Source organism: Chiloscyllium plagiosum, unplaced genomic scaffold, assembly GCF_037043375.1.
Source record: "Chiloscyllium plagiosum isolate Xiang-an unplaced genomic scaffold, Cpla_swu_hap1 HiC_scaffold_30, whole genome shotgun sequence".
NCBI classification, from domain to species: Eukaryota; Metazoa; Chordata; class Chondrichthyes; order Orectolobiformes; family Hemiscylliidae; genus Chiloscyllium; species Chiloscyllium plagiosum.
In genome coordinates, this window is record NW_028270168.1 from 54,156,706 (window position 1) to 54,179,567 (window position 22,862).

Below are 22,862 nucleotides of genomic sequence, written 5' to 3' on the forward strand. Positions count from 1 at the left end.
AGTTTCACTTGGCCAATGTACCCAGCGTCCCTCAATATTGGAGCAATCTCGCTGTTACAACATGGTAGTGAAAAAGGTGTTGGCACACTTGCCTTTGTCAGTTAGTCCATTGAGTGCAGGCGTTAGGATGTTATGTTGTGGCTGGACAGGACTTTGGTTAGGCCACTTTTGGAATATTGCAATCAGTCTGGTCTCCCTGTTAGAGGAAAGATATTGTTAGGCTTGAAAGGATGCAGAAAAGATTAACAAGGATGTTGCTGGGGTTGAGAGTTTGAGCTATTAGGAGAGGTTGAATAGGCTGGGGCTGTTTTCCCTGGAGCATGGGTGGCTGAGAGATTTATAAAATCATGAAGTGCATTGATAGGGTGCCAAAGTATTTTTCCCAGGGTAGGGGAGTCCAAAACTAGATGCGTATATTTAAGTTGAAGGGGGAAAGATTTAAAAGAAGCCTAAAGGGCAACTTTTTCACGCAGAGGGTGGTGCATGTTTGGAACAAGCTGCCTGGGGAAGTGGTGGAAGCTGTTACAATTACAACATTTAAAAGGTATCTGGATAGCTATTTGGATGGCAAGGGTTTAGAGGAACATGAGCCAAATACTGGTAAATGGGGCTAGATTCATTTAGGATATTTAGTCGGCAAGGACAAGTTGGACCAAAGGGTCTGTTTCCGGATTGTACAACTCTCTGACTCTATGACTCTAACTGTGTCTCCAGTAATTGGCTCCTAACCCTGGGTTTGTGCCCCTCTGTTCCACAAACTATCTCTCCATAATCCACCCTCCTGATTAACTGGCCCCTGCGAAATGCATTCCATAATCACCACAGGGTGGACATTGTCAGATTCAGAGACAAGAGCCTCTGACATTCCTTTGATTAAGGACATGCTCGTAGCTGTTAGCTCTGTCACTATCAGGTTGAGGCTCTTTCTCCAATCCAGTGTGACACTGGTGTGTTTTGTTGATGAGGAGCTATTGTCTTTCTGCCATGAATTGAGGGACTTGTGACCTTCAGGCTTGTGGTCAAGTATCATTTCAAAGAAGAGCCAGAGAGTTCTTCCTGGAGCTGAGTTATTATTTACATATTAATAGACATTACTGTCTGAGAAGCTCCTGAGCGCAATTTGCTGCAGTATTTTCTACGTTACAACAATAACCTATTCATTGGCTGGAAAGCACTTAGAGAAGTCCTGTAATTGAGAATGATGTCAAATAAATGCATGTCTTATTTTTTCTATATGTTTGGTATACACAGGAGGACAATACCACTCTAAAAGGAATATTTCTGAGTGATTTATGTCCGTAGATTTTATATCTATTACTTGTACCTTCCATTTTCACTTTGGATCATCTAGCCTGATTACTCCATCCATCTCAAATCCCCCTTTTTTAATCACCCTTTTTTTTTAGAGTAGATTCCCAACAGTGTGGAAACAGGCCCTTCAGCTCAACAAGTCCACACCGACCCTCTGAAGAGTAACCCACTCAGACCCATTTCCCTCTGACTAATGCACCTGACACTGTGGGCAATTTAGCATGGCCAATTCATCTAAACTGCACATCTTTGGACTGTGGGAGGAAACCAGAGCTCCCGAGGAAGCCCATGCAGACACAGGGAGAATGTGCAAACTCCACACAGACAGTTGCCCGAGATTGGAATCGAACCTGGGTCCCTGGCGCTCTGAGGCTGTAATGCCACCGTCTTCATTCTGAATATGATAAGAGGCATAGTGGAAGTATCTTCTGGGTGTCTCTTTAGACTCATCGCTGAGAGCGATGGTCACAATTATCGATACTGTCATGGACAGACAGACTGGTGAAGATGAGGCCAAGAATGTTTTGAGTATTTATGCACTCAGATCCCTTGACAGCTCTTTAGAATGGCACTTTTATTTTGCAAAGTCTGCATTCTTCCTACAGAAATGAATGACTTCAGGAATTCACGGTGTTAATTCTTACTGGTCACTTGGGCACCCCTCCATCAGCATGAAATGGAAAATGGCCCCAGCATGAAGCCACATGGGATTCCATATGGAAGTCCAACAAGGCAAGGAAGAATGCTGTGCATCCAAACTATACTGGCCTCATCTACGAAGCTTGATGCTGTGAGCATTATGAAAGGACAGAGAGGGAAAAGGAGAAAGTGAGGGCTGCAGATGCTGGAGATCAGAGCTGAAAATGTGTTGCTGGAAAAGCGCAGCAGGTCAGGCAGCATCCAAGGAGCAGGAGAATCGACGTTTTGGGCATAAGCCCTTCTTCAGGAAAAGGTCAACATGGGTCCTTTATAATAAAAGGTCAAATTTGGAAAACGAAAGTAAAGCAAAGACTGATTGCAAGAAGCAATGTTAGTGTGAACCATTTCTATTGGCTCAGGGTCCCTTTCAATTGGATAGGATATGCTGATAATCTCCTACCTTACATACTCACCTGCTGAGTCATTGTCTGACAATGTGATGATAAGTAGCATTCAACAGTGCCAGCATTATTTCAAGTTAAATCTTCAAAGTCCCATCAGGTTTCAATTACAGTCAGTCTCTGATAAAAACTTGGATTCCATCGGCCAAAAAGGAAAGCTTGGCTCAGACTCAAATTGGATCAAGATGACTACAATTTGTAGCTAAATATTTTCAGCCTTGGTTCAGCCACTGGACAGCTATTGCAGATCAGATTGGTGCTAACATCAGGGGTTCAATGGCCATTTATGGTAGGATGGATTGGGAGCTGTCCCTTTGGACTGTTGATGCAGTTGATGTGGGTCAAACCTACCTTCAGTCAGAGAAGACCATGAAGTGAATGGGAAGAGGTTTGACTCGTGAAGATTCCATACAATGAAATGAAGAGTCTGACCCATTGGTATGGTGTACAAAGGAATGAATAGGAAGGGATATCTATTATTTGAATGGGATGATACAGAATTCTAAACTCTAGCTGAGTACTCATCAGACTTGGTCCCTGTGAATATTGATACTAAATCAGTTTAGTATCAGAGTAAAGCTGCTGGCACTTCCTGGAGTATGTCAGGGGAATAGGCCAGCAGATAATCAAGCTCTCTCTACCAGGAAAGGTGTTGAATTGATAGCAACAGCTAAGAGGCTTTTGGGAAGGGCACCACCAGGAGTGGAGCCTGCGGCTTAATTTGACTCAACACGGGAAACCTCACCCGGCCCGGACACGGAAAGGATTGACAGATCGATAGCTCTTTGTCGATTCTGTGGGTGGTGGTGCACGGCCGTTCTTAGTTGGTGGAGCGATTTGTCTGGTTAATTCCGATAACGAACGAGACTCCCACATGCTAAATAGATACAGAGACAAGGCAAGGAATAGAGAGATAGGGACCAAATGCAGGCAGACCGGATTAGTTTGGAATGGAACTGTGGTCAGCACAGTCATGGTGGGCGAAAGGGCCTGTTCCTGTGCTGAACTGTTCTATGTTCGATATTCTTATGATGAAAGTTGAGTAACATATTATCATTTCGGGAAATTTATTTTTTTTGAGGTAGAGATAAATAGTGTGGGTTAGTGCTGTGAAAGTTTGTTTTCTTTTCGAAAAGGTCAGAAAGCCAATAAGGTATACTGATCTAACTGCATCAGTTTTAGTAGACTGTTGTCTGTGGCCAATGGAATAAAAGGCTGATACTTTTGAGTTTATGATAGGCAGGGCAAACAGCACAAAGCCACTGGTTTTGTTTGGACTTCAGTTCAAAAGAAAGCAAAGGTTTAGTTTGAAAGGGAAGAGATTCTCTGTTGGAAGGAGTTTTATGGTGGTATGGTGGCTCAGTGCTTAAGCACTGCTGCCTCACAACATCAGGGTCCCAGGTTCAATTCCAGCCTCGGGCAACTGTCTGGGTGGAGTTTGCACATTCTCTCCGTGTCTGTGCATGTTTTCTCCATGTGCTCAGGTTTCTTCCCACAGTCCAAAGATGTGCAGGTCAAGTGGATTGGCCATGCTAAATTGCCCAGAGTGTTAGGTGCATTAGTCAGAAGGAAATGGGTCTGGGTGGGTTACTCTTCGGAGGGTTGGTGTGGTCTGGTTGGGCCAAAGGGCCTGTTTCTGCGCTGTAGGGCATCTAGTCTGGAGGAGCTAGCTGCTGCAGTGTTTTGTACACTGTGAAGCTTCCAAGCCAGGAGAGTTTTGGATGGAAGCTTAAAGATAGTAGAACTGGAAATACTTAGGCCATCACAGTGGAGAATGGTCATTGGACACATATGGCACTATAACACATTAGCTTTGCCTAGTACCGGAGACAAGTGTACGCTGACACTGATGGCACACTGTGTCCTCTTGACATCACTGACAACTCCTCGTTGTGCTGCCTTATCTTCTTCTAACCAAGTACTGAATTGCATCCCTTTACTGAGCAAACACCCAGCGAGAGTAAGTTTCTATTTAAACAGATTCCTTGCAGTTTCTTTTCCTTGAACAATGGAGACAATTTTATGAGTATTTTCTGAGTCCTGGGGAGTGGATTTAAACTTACTGTTTAAATGCTATCCCACAAGGGAGTTGAGATTGGAATGTAATTCCTCTGACCTTAAGTTTCTGTAATGAATAATGTTGGGGAACCAGGATGAAACCTTGTTTTGATGTTTTTGTTAAGATCTTTCTACCTGTTGTTATGTGTATAGCTCAATTTCTTCTCTGTAATAAACTTATGTTGCTAAACAGCATCTTCAGTCTCGCACAACAATTTTTCAATGACTAATCACCACATTACCAAATAAAAATGATCGATGTGGCTAGCTTTTGTTCTGGGATCTGACTTGCCCATAAATAACATCAGCTAGGATCATAACACTCGGAATAGAATGATTCTTTAGTAATAAATTAAATAAGCACTTCATTACTCCACATTTGTCAACACAGAACAACATTTTTGTAAATATGGGTTTCTATGCATATCACCATTTCCAAAATTAACTTTGTTTCCTCAATTAAGTTACAGGCGAGATAGGAAATGGATCACTCAGAACTCATGATGGAGGACATCTGAAGTCTCTATTCACAGGAAGTGGATTTAAACTTGCTCACCATGGGTCTTTGCTCAAAATGGGGATAAATTCAGTCCTTGGCTGGAAGGTAAAGCAACATAGGAAGAAGTTGTCATTGATGTAAATTGGACACAGTCTACTGTCAGTGTCAGCACACACTTGTCTAGACAGAGCTAACGTGTAATGGTGCCATATATGTCCAAGGGCCTTAATTGTGTCCAATGGCACTACATATGCATCTAAGATGGCTGAGGATCAGAAGGGAATTACTAACATATTAATGGTATTCCACTAGGGAAATCTGTACATTTGTGTTCACATCAGTAGGGCACTTGCAGCAGCCTGTGACAATCTTTACAGAAGGGGCTCCTCACGAAGAATTTCAAAAATCATATAAAAGTGGGTTGGGAAAGTTGAAGGGTTGGATTAAGAGACAGGTCAAGACAAAAGTATTTGAAGACCAATGTTGATGCGTTTGAAAGCCGATTACAAGACAATGCTACAATTTAGACATTCCTGTTTATATATACCTCACATAATTTTATATACCTCGATCATGCCCCCTTTCAATATCCTCTGTCCTCATGATAATAACCTCAGTCTGTCCAATCTCTCTTCATAAAAAACTGAAACTTTGCAGCTTCAGCAACCCTTTGATAAATCTCCTCTGCACCCTCTGCCGTGTTATTACATCCCTCCCATAACATGGATTCCAGAACTCCACACAATACTCTAGCTGCAGCCGAAAGAAAAATCTGGAATTAAGAACCTATGACAATGAAACCACTGTAGACTATCAGAAAAACTCACTTGGTTCACTAATGTCCTTCAGGGAAGGAAATCTGCCATCCTCACCTGCTTTGGCCTACATGTGACTCCAGACCCACATCAATGTTGTTGATTCTCAGTTACACTCTGAAGTGGCGTAGCAAGCCATTCAGTTGTACCAATTGTATAAGTTGCATCAAAGTCTCACAGAAATGAAAGCAAACGGATCACCTGGAATTGATCTAGGCACCTGAAAAGACAATGGCAGAAACAACCTTGTAGACCCTGTAAAGTCTTCCTTACTAACATCTGGGGGCTAGTGCCATAGTTGGGAGAGCTGTCTTACAGCCTAGTCAAGCAACAGCCTGACATAGTCATACTCACAGAAGCACATCCTTCAGACAATGCTCCAATCACCGCTATCACCTAGATATGTCCTTTCCCACCGGCAGGACAGACCCAGCAGAGGTGGCAGTGCAGTGGGATACAGTTGTCCTGACAACCCTCAACATTGACTCTGGACCTCAGGATGTTTGCTGGAGCTCTTTGGGAGCATTTAAACTAATGTGACAAGAGCGGTGGGAATCTGAACAACAGGCCAGTAAGTGCAGGGACTGGGGCCAAAGCTGAGACTGAGATATGCTTAGCGCAGAGTCAGAGCAGGCAGAGGGAAGTCACAGGGCCAAGAGGGACTGGAGGCCTGCAGCAGATTTACTTCAATGTAAGAAGTATAACAGGTAAGACAGATGAACCAAGAGCATAGATTACTGCATGGAATTATGATGTTATTGACATTATGGAGAAATGGTTAAAGGAGGGACAGGACTGGCAGCATAACATTCCAGGATATCGCTGTTTTACATGGGACAGAAAGGGAAACAAAAGGGGTAGGGAGTTGCATTGCTGATTAGGGATCACATCACAGCTGTGTTGAGGTAGGATATATCAGAGGGATCTTGCAGTGAGGCATTATGGGTGGAGTTCAGGAATAGGAAATCACCATGTCGGGACTGTGCTATCGACTTCCCAACAGCCCACAGGAGCCAGAGGAGCAGGTATGTAGTCAGGTACTGGAAAGGTGTGAAAAACGCAGGGTAGTTATGGCGGGTGACTTCAACTTTCCTCTTGTTGACTGGGACTCCCTCAGAGCCAGGGGCTCGGATGGAGAGCAATTTATTAGATGTGTCCAAAAGGGCTTTTTGAGACAGCATATGGATAGTCCAACCAGTGAGAAAGTCATACTAGACTTTGTATTAGGGGAATGAGCCAGGAATAGTGATCAATGTTTCGGTAGGAGGGCATTTTGGGCTTAGGGACCATAACTTCATAAGACTTTGAATGAGGGTGTCTAATTGGGCAAGGGTCAATTACATTCAAATTAGCCAGAAACTGGGGATGTGGATTGGGAGCAGTTATTTGTCAGTAAATCTACATCTGGCATGTTGGAGGCTTTGAAGACTATTTGATTAAAATGCAGTACATGCACATCCCTGCAAAACTGAAGGAGAGGAATGGCAGGATTCAGGAACTAGGGATGACCAGGGAAATTGTGAGCTTAGTCAAAAGGAAGAAGGAAGCATACAATTGGTCTAGGCAGCTACAAACTGATGAAGCCCTTGAGGTGTACCGAGTAATTAGGAAGGAACTTAAACGTGGAATTAGGAAAGCTAATAGGGGCTATGAAATATCTTTAGCAAACAAGGTCAAGGAGAATCCCAAGGTTTTTTATTTATATATAAGAAGAAAGAGTGTAGCAAGGGAAAGAGCGGGCCTACTCAAGGTCAAAGGAGGGAAGTTATACATAGACCCACAGCAGGTGGGCAAGATCCTAAATGAATACATTGTATTGGTAGTCACCAAGAAGAAAGACATGACTGATGTTGAGATGAGGGATGAATATGTGAATACTCTAGCGAATGTCAATATATTGAAGGAGGAAGTTTTGGGTATCCTAAATTGCATTAAGGTAGACAAGTGCCCAGGGTCAGATGAGATCTATCCCAGGTTACTGCAAGAGCCAAGGGAAGAAATAGTTGGGGCATTAGCAGATATCTTCACATCCTCTTTGACCCAAAGGACTGGAGATTAGCTAATATTATTTCCTTGTCTAAGAAAGGAAGCAGGGATAATCTAGGAAATTATAGGCCTGATGTCTGTGGGGGGAAAGCTCTTGGAGAAGATACTGAGGAACAAAATATAGCACATTTGGAAGAAAATGGACTAGTTAGTAGGAGCATAGTTTTTTATGGAGAAGGTCATGTCTGACCAACTTGATTGAATTTTTTGAAGAGGTGACAAAGATAATTGATGAGGGAAGGGCTGTGGATGTAGTTTATATGGACTTTAGTAAGGCATTTGATAAAGTCCCACATGGCAGATTGGTACAAAAATGAAAATCACATGGGATTCAGGTTGGGCTCACTGGATGGAAACAAAACTGGCTTGGTCATAGAAGAGAGAGGGTAGCAGTGGAACGGTGTTTTTCAGAATGGAGAGAGGTAACTAGTGGTGTTCCACATGGGTCAGTCTAAAGTCTCTGTTGTTTGTAGTCTATGTGAATGATCTCGATGAAACTGCTGGTGGTCTAATTAGTAAGTTTGTAGATGATATGAAAATTGGTGGAACTGCTGACAGTGCTGACGATTATGAAAGGATACAACAGGATATAGATAGATTGGTGACTTGGGTGCAGAAAGAGCAGATGGAGTTTAATCCAGACAAATGTGATGTGATGCATTTTGGAGGATCAAATTTAGGTGTGAATTATACTGTAAATGGAAGAACGCTTAGGAACACTAACACACAAACAGATCTGGGTTTGCAGGTCCACAGTTCCCTAAACGTAACAACACAGATGGCCAAGGTGAGTAAGAAGGCACATGGCATGCTTGTGTTCATCGGTTGGCAAACCATGTTGCAGCTATATATAACCCTTGTTAGGCTGCATTTGGAATATTATGTGCAGTGTTGGTCGCCACGCTACCAGAAGGACATGGAAACTTTGGAGAAAGTGCATACAAGGATCACCAGGATGTTGCCTGGTCTTGAGGTCGTTGGCTATGAGGAAAGGTTAAAAAGACTAGAATTGTTTTCACGGCAGCTGAGAGGAGACCTGATGGAGGTCTACAAAATTGTGAGAGGCATTGATAGGGTGGATAGTCAGAGGCTTTTTCCCAGGGTTTCAATTACAAGGGAGCACAAATTTAAGGTGAGAGGGGAAAAGTTTAAGGGAGATGTGCAAGGAAAGGTTTTCAACAGAGTGTGGTAGAAGCCTGGATCGCACTGTCTGAAGAGGTGGTGAAAGCAGGTCCATTGGCTACATTTAAGAGGCATCTGGATGGTTACATGAATAGGGAGGGAATAGAGGGATATGGACTGAATAAGGGCAGAAAGTTTGTTTTTTAGTTTAGTTAGGGCATTATGAGCAGCACAGGCTTGGAGGGCCGAAAGGCCTGTTCCTGTCCTGTATTTTCCTTTTGTTCTTTAGTTTTTTGTGTCATCAACAGAGCTATCAAGCAGTACCTGCTCAGCAATCACCTACTCAGTGACGCCCAGGGCCACTCAGCTCCTGACCTCATTATAGCCTTGGTTCAAACATAGACAAAAAAGCTGAATTCCAGAGTGAAAGTGACAGCCCTTGACATCAAGGCTTCATTCAACAAAGTGTGACATCAAGGACCCCTAGCAAAACTGAAATGAATGGGTATCTGGGGCAAACTCTCCACTGGCTGGAGTCATACCTGACACATAGGAGGAGGTTGGAGGTCAGTCATCTCAGCTCCAGGATATCTGTGGAAGTTCCTCAGGGTAGTGTCGTAGGCCGAACCATTTTCAGCTGTTTCATCAATAAACTTCCCTCCATCATAAAGTCAGAATGGAGATGTTTGATGATGATTGCACAATGTTCAGCACCATTTACAACTCCTCAGATACAAAAGCAATACACATTTAAATACAACTTATGGACAATATACAGGTTTGGGCCGACAAGTGGCAAGTAACATTTGTGCCGAACAAATGCCTGGCAATGGCCATCACCAATAAGAGACAATCTAACCACTACCCCTTGACATTCAGTGATGTTACAATCACTGAATCCCCCACTGTCAACATCCTAGGGGCTACCATTGACCAGAAACTCAATTGGACTCGCTACATAAACAGAATGGCTACGAGAGCAGGTCAGAGGCTAGGAATACTGCAATGAGTAACTCGCCTCCTAACTTCCCAACGCTTGTCCACCATCTACAAGTCAGGAGTGTGTTGGAATATTCCCCACTTGTCTAGATGAGTGTAGACCCAACAACACTCAAGAAACTTGACCCCATCCAGGACAAAGTAGCTTACTTGATTGGCACCATATTCACAAGCACCCACTCCCACACCACCTGCGCTCAGTCACAGCAATGTGTACTATCTACAAGATGCACGGCAGAAATTCACCAAAGACCCTCAGACAGCACCTTCCAAACCTATGGCAACTTCCATCTAGAACTTCCACCACCTGCACCTCACACTCCAGCACCTCACATCCCAGCAGCCCACTGACCAGCACTTCACACACAAAGTCATGCTGACTATCCCTAATCAGTCCTTGCCTTTCCAAATACATGTACATCCTGTCGCTCAGGATTCCCTCCAACAACTTGCCCACCACCCAAATCAGGCTCACTGGTCTAAGTTCCCTGGCTTGTCCTTACCACCTTTCTTAAACAGTGGCACGATGTTAGCCAACCTCCAGTCTTCTGGCACCTCACCTGTGACTATTGATGATACAAATATCTCAGCAAGAGGCCCAGCAATCACTTCCCTAGCTTCCCACAGAGTTCTAGGGTATACCTGATCAGATTCTGGGGATTTATTCACCTTTTTGTGTTTCAAGACATCTAGCACTTTCTCCTCTGTAATATGGACATTTTTTAAGGTGTCACCATCTGTTTCCCTCCAATCTATATCTTCCATCTCCTTTTCCGCAGTAAATACTGATGCAAAATACTCATTTAGTATCTCCCCCATTTTCTGCAGCTCCACACAAAGGCCGCCTTGCTGATCTTTGAGGGGCCCTATTCTCTCCCTAGTTACCCTTTTAACCTTAATGTATTTGTAAAAACACTTTGGATTTTCCTTAATTCTATTTGCTAAAGCTATCTCATGTCACCCCTGGAGTTTGAGCTGCTCAGATGGGTGCTGCTGGAGTTTGAGTTGCTCAGGTGGGTGCTGCTGGAGTTTGAGCTGCTCAGATGGGTGCTGCTGGAATTTGAGCTGCTCAGGTGGGTGCTGCTGGAGTTTGAGTTGCTCAGTTGGGTGCTGCTGGAGATTGAGCAGCTCAGATGGGTGCTGCTGGAGTTTGAGCTGCTCAGTTGGGTGCTGCTGGAGTTTGAGCTGCTCAGTTGGGTGCTGCTGGAGTTTGAGTTGCTCAGGTGGGTGCTGCTGGAGTTTGAGCTGCTCAGATGGGTGCTGCTGGAATTTGAGCTGCTCAGATGGGCGCTGCTGGAGGTTGAGCAGCTCAGGTGGGTGCTGCTGGAGTTTGAGCTGCTCAGTTGGGTGCTGCTGGAGATTGAGCAGCTCAGATGGGTGCTGCTGGAGTTTGAGCTGCTCAGTTGGGTGCTGCTGGAGATTGAGCAGCTCAGATGGGTGCTGCTGGAGTTTGAGCTGCTCAGGTGGGTGCTGCTGGAATTTGAGCTGCTCAGATGGGTGCTGCTGGAGTTTGAGCTGTTCAGATGGGTGCTGCTGGAATTTGAGCTGTTCAGGTGTGTGCTGCTGGAATTTGAGCTGCTCAGATGAGTGCTGTTGGAATTTGAACAGTTCAGGTGGGTGCTGCTAGAGTTTGAACTGCTCAGATGGGTGCTGCTGGAGTTTGAGCTATTCAGGTGGGTGCTGCTGGAGTTTGAGCTATTCAGGTGGGTGCTGCTGGAGTTTGAGCTATTCAGGTGGGTGCTGCTGGAGTTTGAGCTGATAGAATGTGAGTGGCTATGGAAATGTAATCACATTGGGCCACCTATCAGCCAAAAATCCTCCCAGTATCCGGGGGCAGTCAAAAACAGATGAGCTGCTTATCCAATCAGTGGCTGGCTCTTGCTTGTGCTTGCTGCTGATAGGCCCATAGTGAGCCTATCAGCAGCAAATGTGGGAAGAAGGAAGCATTTGATTGGATGAGTAGTGACAAGGTGTAGTTAACTAGTGACTAAACACTTGAAGTTCAGTACAAGTTGGACTGGGTTGGGTTAGAGCATTGAGGGTGAGAGCTTCAGGTCAGGTCCTTGGCTAGAACAAGAAGACAGTGTCTGAGATTGGAGTGGCAGGAAGTGGGGCTAGGGAAAGAGCTTGAGCAAAAAGGTTTGTCAAGTATATTGTGCAGCTAGCGGGTGAGGGAGAATGGAGGTGCCTTGGTAGTGAGTTTGGTAGGTCCAGGGCCCAGAGAGTGAAGCTGGCACTGAGGGCAAAGTGAGTCTACAGACAGGAGAGTGAGAGGGTTAACCAAGTTCACAGAACATGAGACTTGGGATAAGTTCTTCAGCCCATTCTCAATCATGGCTGATCTCTATGCCATTTTTCTGCATTATTGCCATATTCTTTGATGTTGTTAATTACTGAAAACTGATCAATTTCTGTTTTGAACCTGTTCATTGATTGTGTTGATGAAATATACGTTCGCATATAAGTGTCAGTAACTTTTAAATATGGTATTTGCTGCTGACTTTAGGCTGTTGTGTGTTGTAACTAGGTTTAATGAATTGATGATTGAGGATATTGTTGAATTCTTCTCATTTCAATTGTGTGAGTCCAAATAGTCCAAGCATCAGCACTAATAGACAGGATAATTTTTCTATGTGACTGTAGCACCTGAGGCTGGAGTTAATGACAATAAAACGTTAGCCCTGAAAATCACAAAGCGGCCCTTGAAGAGTGATGGTTTTGGTTTGTGATGAGGCATGTGATGGAGATGTCTGTCCTCTAAGGGTGTGGTAGTCCTGTACGGATACTATAGTAGGTCAGAGGTACAGGAGAATAAAGGAATTAGGAGACAGTGGTACTTATTCTGGAAGACCAAAAGAGATCCTTCATCCTCCCGTGGCACTACATTCAGGCTCAACTCAGGTTTGATTGTGCTGTCCCCTCAGCTACCTCCACTCACGCTGCCTTCATTATGCAAAATAGCCTCTTGTAATCACTCCTAGTCAGCCAGATGTCCCTGTGCTCACATACACTCTGCAACTCAAAGGGGTAGTCACTGAATTGGGGCACTTGCTTCTGCCTCTGCCCTGCCATCTTTAGGACTGCCTGGGGTCAGAATGCAAGATCCACCAATTCTCTTGGGTTCCGAGAGTGAAGTGCTGACTGGGTGCCTTTTAAAAATGGCACCTAGAAATTGGTAGGCGAAAGTCGGTATTGCAGATGCTGGAGATTGGAGTCAAGATTAGAGTGGTGCTGGAAAAGCAGAGCTTCCTGATGAAGGGCTTTTGCCTGAAACATCGATTCTCCTGCTCCTCAGATACTGCCTGACCTGCTGTGCTTTTCCAGCACCACTCTAACCTTGACCTAGAAATTGTTGCCAGAGGGTCCAGTGGAAACCAGAGCTTTCTGCCTGCCCAAAGGTAAAATGAACATGCATTTGTAAGGAACTTTCAATGCATATAAATGTAGTGAACTTGCAATAGATGTATTTGCACAAGAAAACCTACCCCACTTTGAGTGAAAATCCCTGACGTGTTTCTGTCTGGCCATGACATGTAGCCTCACAAACCATTCCATTCACATTGAGGGCCCTGCCCTTCCAATGGTTGGAAAGCAGCATGTGTTGGGGAAGACAGGTCAAAGCATTAAAGAAAGTGCTTCAAGGTAAGCACTGCTGGCAGGGAATTTAATGAGCTCGACCTCCAGGACCAAATTCCTGATATGCATAGCTGTCACATTAAACTCTATGCCTGGAGGCCCTCATCTATAAAGTCTGGCTCAGGATTTATTGAGTAACAATTACACTACTTGAAGCCATGACGATGAGGTGCCAGTGTTGGACTGGGGTACACAAGGTCAGGGCTTGCACAATATCAGGTTATAGTTCAACAGGTTTATTTGCAATCACAAGCTTTTGGAGTGCTGCTCTTTCATCAGGTGAAGTCTGACTTGTGATTTAAAATAAACCTGTTGGTCTATGACCTGGCATCGTGTGACTTCTAACCTTGACTACTTGAAGCCAGCAGCAACAAGGATGCCTGATGAGCAGTCACTGCAAACCCAAGCTTCATAGGAAACATCCTGAGACATCTGGTTTGGAGAAAAATCTGTTTCAGCATAACACTTCAATATATTTGTTTAATTGTTTATAGAAATGAGCAGCACAAGTCAGGACTGTGATGGAATGCTCCGTGCTGCCTGGATGGGTCAGCTCCAACAGTGTTCAAGAAGCTTGACAGTCACAAACATCCACTCCTTCCACCACCGACGTTAAATAGCAGCAGTGTACACTGTCTACAAGATGCACTGCAGAAATTCATCAAGGCTCTTTCAACAACACTTCCAAACCCATGACCACTTCCGCCTAGAAGGACAAGGGCAGCAGATACACAGGAAGACCACCACCTACAACTTCCCCTTCAAGCTATTTGCCATCCTGACTTAGAAAGATATCACCATTCCTCCAATGTCACTGGGTGAAAATCCTGGAATTCCCTACCTAAAGGCATTGTGGGTCAACCAACAGAAGGTGGATTGCAGCAGTTTCAAAAAGGCAGCTCACCAACACCACCTCAAGCACAACTAGGGATGAACACCGGCCAGTTAGCATCGTCCATATCCCATGAGTATATAAAAATTCATTTCCATGATTCAGTCAATTTTTATTGTTTGATTGTAATATCTAGTACAACTACCACCAGAATGGTGGGTGGCACGGTGGCACAGTGGTTAGCACTGCTGTCTCACAGCGCCAGAGAACCGGGTTCAATTCCCGTCTCAGGCGACTGACTGTGTGGAGTTTGCACATTCTTCCCGTGTCTGCGTGGGTTTCCTCCGGGTGCTCTGGCTTCCTCCCACAGTCCAAAAATGTGCAGGTTAGGTGAATTGGCCAGGCTAAATTGCCTGTAGTGTTAGGTAAGGGGTACATGTAGGGATATGGGTGGGTTGCGCTTCAGCAGGTCGGTGTGGAATTGTTGGGCCGAAAGGCCTGTTTCCACACTGTAATGTAATCTAATCTAAATCTAAAAGGTCACCCCTCAGCCTTCGACACTCCAGGAAAAACAGCCCCAGCCTATTCAGCCTCTCCCTATAGCTCAAACCCTCCAACCCTGGCAACATCCTTGTAAATCTTTTCTGAACCCGTTCAAGTTTCATAACATCCTTCCTACGGCAGGGAGACCTGAATTGCACACAGTATTTCAAAAATGGCCTGAATCAATGTCCAGGACAACTGCAACACTCCTTTTCTCAGTGCTCTGATGAATAAAGGAAAGCATATATGACAGTTTTCTACAGACCCCCCAGTAGCAACAGAGACAGGGAGGAGCAGATTGGAAGGCAGATTTTGGAAAGATGCAGAAGTAACAGGGTTGCTATCATGGGTGACTTTAATTTCACTAATATTGATTGGAGCCTCTTTCATTCAGATGGTTTGGATGGAGCAGTTTTTGTCAGGTGTATCCAGGAAGGGTTCCTGACTCAATATATTGATAGGCCAATTTGAGGGAGGCCATATTGGATTTGGTGCTTGGCAACGAACCAGGCCATGTGTCAGATCTTTCGTTGGGAGAATATTTCAGTGATAGTGATCAAGACACCCTGACATTTACTATATTCATGGAGAGGGATAGGAGCAGACGAAATGGAAAAGTATTTAATTGGGGGAGGGGGAATTACAATGCTATTAGGCAGGAACTAGGGTGCCTAAATTGGGAACAAATATGCTCAGGGAAATACACAACAGAAATGTGGAGGATGTTTAGGGAGCACTTGCTGCGAGAGCTAGATATGTTTGTCCCACAAAGACAAGGAAGGGATGGTAGGGTGAAGGGACCTTGATTGACAAAGGATGTGGAACATCTAGTCAAGAGGAAGAAGGAAGCTTACTTAAGCTTGAGGAGGCAAGGATCAGACAGGGCTTTAGAGGGTTACAAGGTAGCCAGGAACGAACTGAAGAATGGACTTAGGAGAGCTAGAGGGGGCATGATAAAGCTTTAGTGGGTAGGATTAAGGAAAACCCTAAGACATTCTACACTTATGTGAGGAACAAGAGGATGGCCAGAGTGAGGGTAGGGCCGATCAGGGATAGTGGAGGGAACTTGTGCCTAGAGTCGGAGGAAGTCGGGAAGTCCTTAATGAATACTTTGCTTCAGTATTCACTGCTGAGAGGGACTTTGTTGTTTGTGAGGACAGTGCAAAACAGACTGATGTGCTAGAACAGATTGATGATAAGAAGGAGGGTGTGCTGGAAATTTCAAAAATCATAAGGATAAATAAATCACCTGGGCCAGCTGAGTTACATCCTACATTACTACAGGAAGCAAGGGAAGAGATTGCTGCACCTTTGGCGATGATCTTTTCATCCTCACTGTCCATTGGAGTAGTGCCAGATGATTGGAGGGTGGCAAATGTTATTCCCTTGTTCAATAAAGGGAATAGGGATAATCTTGGGAATTACAGATCAGTCAGTCTCACGTCTGTGGTGGATAAAGTATTGGAGAGGATTCTGAGAGACAGGATTTATGATTACTTGGAAAACCATAGTTAAAAATCACCCAACACCAGGTTATAGTCCAACAGGTTTAATTGGAAGCACACTAGCTTTCGGAGCGACGCTCCTTCATCAGGTGATTGTGGAGGGCTCGATTGTAACAGAATTTATAGCAAAGATTTGCAGTGTGATGTAACTGAAATTATACATTGAAAAATTCATTGTCTGTTAAGCCTTTCATCTGTTAGAATACAATGATAGTTTCACTTCTTTCACGTCTAAATCACAAAACCCTTTTTTTTAAAGTTGCATTCTCAGGTTAGCTGTTAACAATGGGTGATAGCTAGACAATATGTTGAAGGTGTTAGCCCCCTGTGTTCTCTGTCTATGACCTGATGTTTAGATTGATTCTAATCTAAAAAGTGAGATAACAGAGTTTTACATAAATTCATGCAGTTTTTGAGCTCAGAGTTTTACATGAATGTATGCAGTTTTTGAGCAAAGTGCAATGTAACTCTGCAAGTACAAATTCACCACACAAAATATATGTGTGCAGGTGGGTCTTTGTCTGTCTGTGTGTGTGTGTCTGTCTGGGGCGGGGGGTTGTGAGTGTGAGAAAGTGTGTGTGTGTGTGTAGTGAGTGCAGAGTGTCTTAAGTCTGTGAGGGGGTGCATGTGTGGGAGTGTGTGTGTCTATAAGGGTGTGTGTGGGTGTTTGTGTGCGCGTCTGTGAGTACCTGTGTCCGTGTGTATGTGAGAGGGTGTGTGTGTAGGAATATCTGTGTGTGTGTGTGTAGTGCAATGGTGATCACCTGTAATTTAGATTACATTATAGCGTGGAAACAGGCCCTTCGGCCCAACAAGTCCACACTGACCCGCCGAAGCACAACCCACCCATGCCCCTACATTTACGCCTTACCTAACACTACGGGCAATTTAGCATGGCCAATTCACCTGACCTGCACATCTTTGGACTGTGGGAGGAAACCGGAGCACCCGGAGGGAACCCACGCAGACACAGGGAGAACGTGCAAACTCCACACAGTCAGTCGCCTGAGGCGGGAATTGAACCCGGGTCTCAGGCGTTGTGAGGCAGCAGTGCTAACCACTGTGCCACCCTGCCGCCCACATGAACCCAAGGTCCCGGTTGAGGCCCTCCCCATAGGTACCGAACTTAGCTATTAGCCTCTGCTCGGCCACTTTCCTCTGCTGCCTGTCCCGAAGTCCATCTTGGAGGATGGTCACCCGAAGGTCCGAGGCTGAATGTCCTGGACCACTGAAGTGTTCCCCAACTGGGAGGGAACCCTCCTGTCTGTTGATTGTTGTGCGGTTCCCATTCATCCGGTTGTCATAGCCTTTGCTCAGTTTCCCCAATGTACCATGCCTCTGGGCATCCTTGACTGCAACGTATAAGATAGACCTGGTAACCTGGTGTTGTGTGATTTTTAACTTTGTACACTCCAGTCCAACGCCGGCATCTCCAAATCTTGGAAAACCATAGTTTGATTAGAGATAGTCAGCATGACTTTGTGAGTGGCAGGTCATGCCTCACAAATCATATTAAATTCTTTGAGGATTTGACAAAACACACTGATGAAGATAGAGTTGTGGATGTGGTATATGTGGGTTTTAGTAAGGTGTGTGATAGGCTCATTCAGAAAGTAAGGAAATATGGGATAAAGGGAAATCTGGCTGTCTGGATATAGAATTGGCTGGCCCACAGAAGGTAGATGGAAGCCTGGAGCATGGTGACCAGTGGTGTTCTGCAGGGATCTGTTCTGGGACCTCAGCTCTGTCTGATTTTTATAAATGACTTGGATGAGGAAGTGGAAGGGTGGGTTCATAAGTTTGCCAATGGCACGAAGGTTGGTGGAGTTGTGGATAGTGTCAAGGGCTGTTGTAGGTTGCAACAGGACATTGACAAGATGCAGAGCTGGGCTGAGAAATGGCAGATGGAGTTCAACCTGGAAAAGTGTGAAGTGATTCACTTTGAAAGGTTGAATTTTAATGCAGATGACAGGGTTAAAGGCAGGATTCTTGGCAGTATGAAGGAACAGAGTGAACTTGGGGTCCATGTCCACAGATCCCTCAAAGTTGCCACCCAAGTTGATAAGGTTATTAAGAAGGCGTATGGTGTGTTGGCTTTCATTAGCAGGGGGATTGAGTTTAAGAGCCGCAAGGTATGCTGCAGCTCATCAAGCCCTGGTTAGAACACACTTGGAATATTATGTTCAGTTCTGGTCACCGCATTATAGGACGGACGTGGAAGCTTTAGAGAGGGTGCAGAGGAGATTTACCAGGATGCTGCCAAGACTAGAGGGCATGTCATATGAAGAAAGGTTGAGGGAGTTAAGGCTTTTCTCATTGGAGGGAAGAAGAATGAAAAGTGACTTGATAGAGATGTACAAGATGATAGATAGAGTGGATAGTCAGAGACTTTTCTCCAGGGTGAAAATGGCTATCACGAGGGGACCTTATTTTAAGGTGATTGGAGGAAGGTTTAGGGGAGATGTCAGAGGTAGATTCTTTACACAGAGAGTGGTGGGTGCGTGGAATGCACTGCCAGCAATGGTAGTACAGTCAGATACATTAGGGACACTGAAGCGACTCTCGGATAGGCACATAAAAGATAGTACAATGAAGGGTATATAGGGTCGTCTGATCTTAGATTAGGATAAAAGGTCAGCACAACATTGACGGCTGAAGGGCCTGTACTATGCTGTACTGTTCTATGTTTTATAACAAACACCTTCTTCACTATCATATCTACCTGCGGCTACACTTTCAAGGAGCTATGAACCTGCACTCCAAGGTCTCTTTGTTCAGCAACACTCCCGAGGATCTCACCATTACGTGTATACTTGCTGCCCTGATTTGCCTTTCCAAAATGCAGCACCTCACATTTATCTAAATTAAGCTCCATCTGCCACTTCTCAGCCCATTGGCCCATCTGATCAAGTTCCCATTGTGCTCTGAAGTAACCTTCTTCACTGTCCATGCCACCTCCAATTTTGGTTTCATTTGCAAACTTATTAACTACACCTCCTATATTCATATCCAAATCATTTATATAAATGATGAAAAACAGTGGGCCCAGCATCAATCCTTGTGGCACTCCACTGGTCACATGCCTCAAGTCTGAAAAACAACCCTCCACCACCACCCTCTGTCTTCTACCTTCAAGCCAGTTTTTAGCCAAATGGCTAGTTCTCCCTGTATTCCATGTTATCTAATCTTGCTAATCAGTCTCCCAAGAGGAACCTAGTCAAATGTCTTACTGAAGTCCATATGAATCACGTCCACCACTCTGCCCTCATCAATCCTCTTTGTTACGTCTTCAAAAACCTCAATCAAGTTTGTGAGACATGATTGCCCACGCACTAAGCCATGTCAACTATCTCTAATCAGTCCTCACCTTTCCAAATACATGTAAATCCTGTCCCTCAGGATTCCCGCCAACAACTTTCCCACCACTGATGTCAGGCTCATCAGTCTGTAATTCCCTGGCTTGTCCTTACTATTTTTCTTAAACAGTGGCACCACGTTTGCCACCCTCCAGTCTTCTGACACTTCACCTGTGACTATCAATGACACAAATATCTCAGCAAAAGGCCCAGCAATCACTTCCCTTGCTTCTCACAGAGTTCTAGGGCATACCTGATAAGATCCTATGGATTTATCCACCTTTAAGCATTTTAAGACATCCAGCACCTTCTTCAGTGTAATATGGGCATTTTTCAAGATGTTACCATTTATTTCCCCACATTCTATATCTTTCATGTCAATTTCCACAGTAAACACTGATGTACAATACTCATTTAGTATCTTCCCCATCTCCTGCGGTTCCACACATAGGCTGCCTTGCTGATCTATTAGGGGCCCTATTCTCTCCTTGTTACCCTTTTGTCATTAATGTATTTATAAAAACGCTTTGGATTCTCCTTAACTCTATTTGCTAAAGCTATCTCATGTCCCCTTTTTGCCGGCCTGATTTCTGTCTTAACTATAATCCTACTGCCTCATAATCTTCTAAGGATTCACTCGATCTGTCTATACCTGACATATGCTTCCTTCTTTTTCTTAACCAAACTCTCAATTTCTCTAGTCATCCAGCATTCCCTATATTTACCAGCCTTTCCTTTCACCCTAACAGGAATATGTCTGTGGACTCTCGATATCTCATTTCTGAAGGCTTCCCACTTTCCAGCCGTCCCTTTACCTGCAAATAACTACCCCTAATCAACGTTTGAAAGTTTTTGCCTAACACCATCAAACTTGGCTTTCCTCCAATTTAGAACTTTTACTTTTAAATCCAGTCTATCCTTTTTCGTCACTATTTAAAAACCAATAGAATTATGGTCGATGGCCCCAAAGTGTTCCCCCACTGACACCTCAGTCACCTGCCCTGCCTTATTTCCCAAGAGTAGGTCAAGTTTTGCACCTTCTCTAGTAGGTACATCCACATACTGAATCAGAAATTTTTCTTGTACACACTTAACAAATTCCTCCCCGTCTAAACCCTTGACAGTATGGCAGTCCCAATCTGTGTTTGGAAAGTTAAAATCCTCTACCATAACCACCCTATTATTCTTACAGATAACTGAGATCTCTTTACAAATTTCTTTCTCAATATCCCTCTGACTATTTAGGCATCTATGGTACAATCCCAATAAGGTGATCATCCCTTTCTTATTTCTCAGTTCCACCCAAATAACCTCCCTGGATATATTCCTAAGAATATCACACAGATTGAAGAGTACATCGCGAAGATCAGCCCATGTCCTATATGAGTCTGCAGTATTTTTATCTGGCATGTTTATAATGTCCATAATAATCCATTTGTAAATGTTAAAATTTTGTGTATTGGCAAGAGCACCATGTTGAACATACAGATTTAAAGCTTTTTCAGTATGACCTTCTTCGATAAGGTGCGTAACATACTTGTGGAGAATTTTGTAATACTGCTTATTAGCAGTTTCCATGCATTTTTCCCATTGCCCTCGTTTAACATACATGTCAAGTGCAGCTATCACACCCACTACAACCAGTGAATCCACTTTGCCTTGATTTTTCAAATATTCCTTATAGCATTGATCAACATAGTCTTCATATCTGGGATCGAGCTCCTTTGCCACACGTTTAACTGTCTTCCATTCTTCCCCTCCCATAAAACAGTCAATGGCATCTTTAATGAGGTCCATATTAAGGTACAGTTCAGCTGCTGGTTGAAACTTTATTGCTGGAACAGCACAGCAGGTCAGGCAGCATCCAGGGAACAGGAGATTCGACGTTTCGGGCACAGGCCCTTCTTCAGGAATCGAAGGGCCTGTGCCCGAAACGTCGAATCTCCTGTTCCCTGGATGCTGCCTGACCTGCTGTGCTGTTCCAGCAATATAGTTTCAACTTTGATCTCCAGCATCTGCAGACCTCACTTTCTCCTCACAGTTCAGCTGCTGCACTGTATTCCTGTATTTCAATCAGTTGAGGACCAAGTGTCTGAATCACCTCAAGTGTTTTGTCCTGGTTTAAAAATTCGATAGACATTTCAGCAGCCTTCATCCAGCACTTCTCCATCAGAGGTAGGTTATTTGTCTCTTTGACTTTAAGGTAGCATTCCACTGCTCTTACATATTCTTCTGATTGCTCCCATTCTCTAGCTTGTTCAACTATTCCTTCTACTCCCTTTGTTCCTTTCTTAATTGCTTCCTGTTCATATTCTTCCCAGTAACCCAGAGAGAGAGAGAGGGGGGGTGGGGGTGGGGGGGAGGGGGGAGGGGGAGGAAGAGCGGAAGTGCCAAACGAGCCGAACAACTCCCACAAATCAGACTGTCCACAACAATATCCTCCCTAAGTCCAGCTGTAATGTTATCTCTTATCAAAAACACCACACCTCCTCCTCGCTTGTCATCATCTACCCCCCACCCCCCCACCCCCCACCACCTTTCTATCTTTCCTATACCATCTGTATTCTGGAGCATTAAGCTGCCAGTCCTGTCCATCCCTGAGCCATGTCTCTGTAATTGCTATGATATCCCAGTCCCACATTCCTAACCATGCCCTGAGTTCATCCTGAGTTCATCTGCCTTCCCTGTTAGGCCTCTTGTATTGAAATAAATGCTGTTTAATTGATACATCCTACCTCATTCTCTGCTTTGTCCCTGCCTTCCCTGACTTGCTCCTCTAGCAAATCTCCCTGCCAGTATATTAGTTTATTTACGATTCAGGTGCAATCTATCCTTCTTGTACAGGTCACCTCTGCCCCAGAAGAGATTCCAATGATGCAAAAATGTGAACCCTTCTTCCATACACCAGCTCCTCAGCCACGCATTCATCTGCTCTATGCTACTATACTTACCATCACTAGCTTGTAGCACCGGGAATAATCCAGATATTACTACCCTCAAGGACCCCTTTTATTTTAAATGCATGTAAACAAAACAAAGC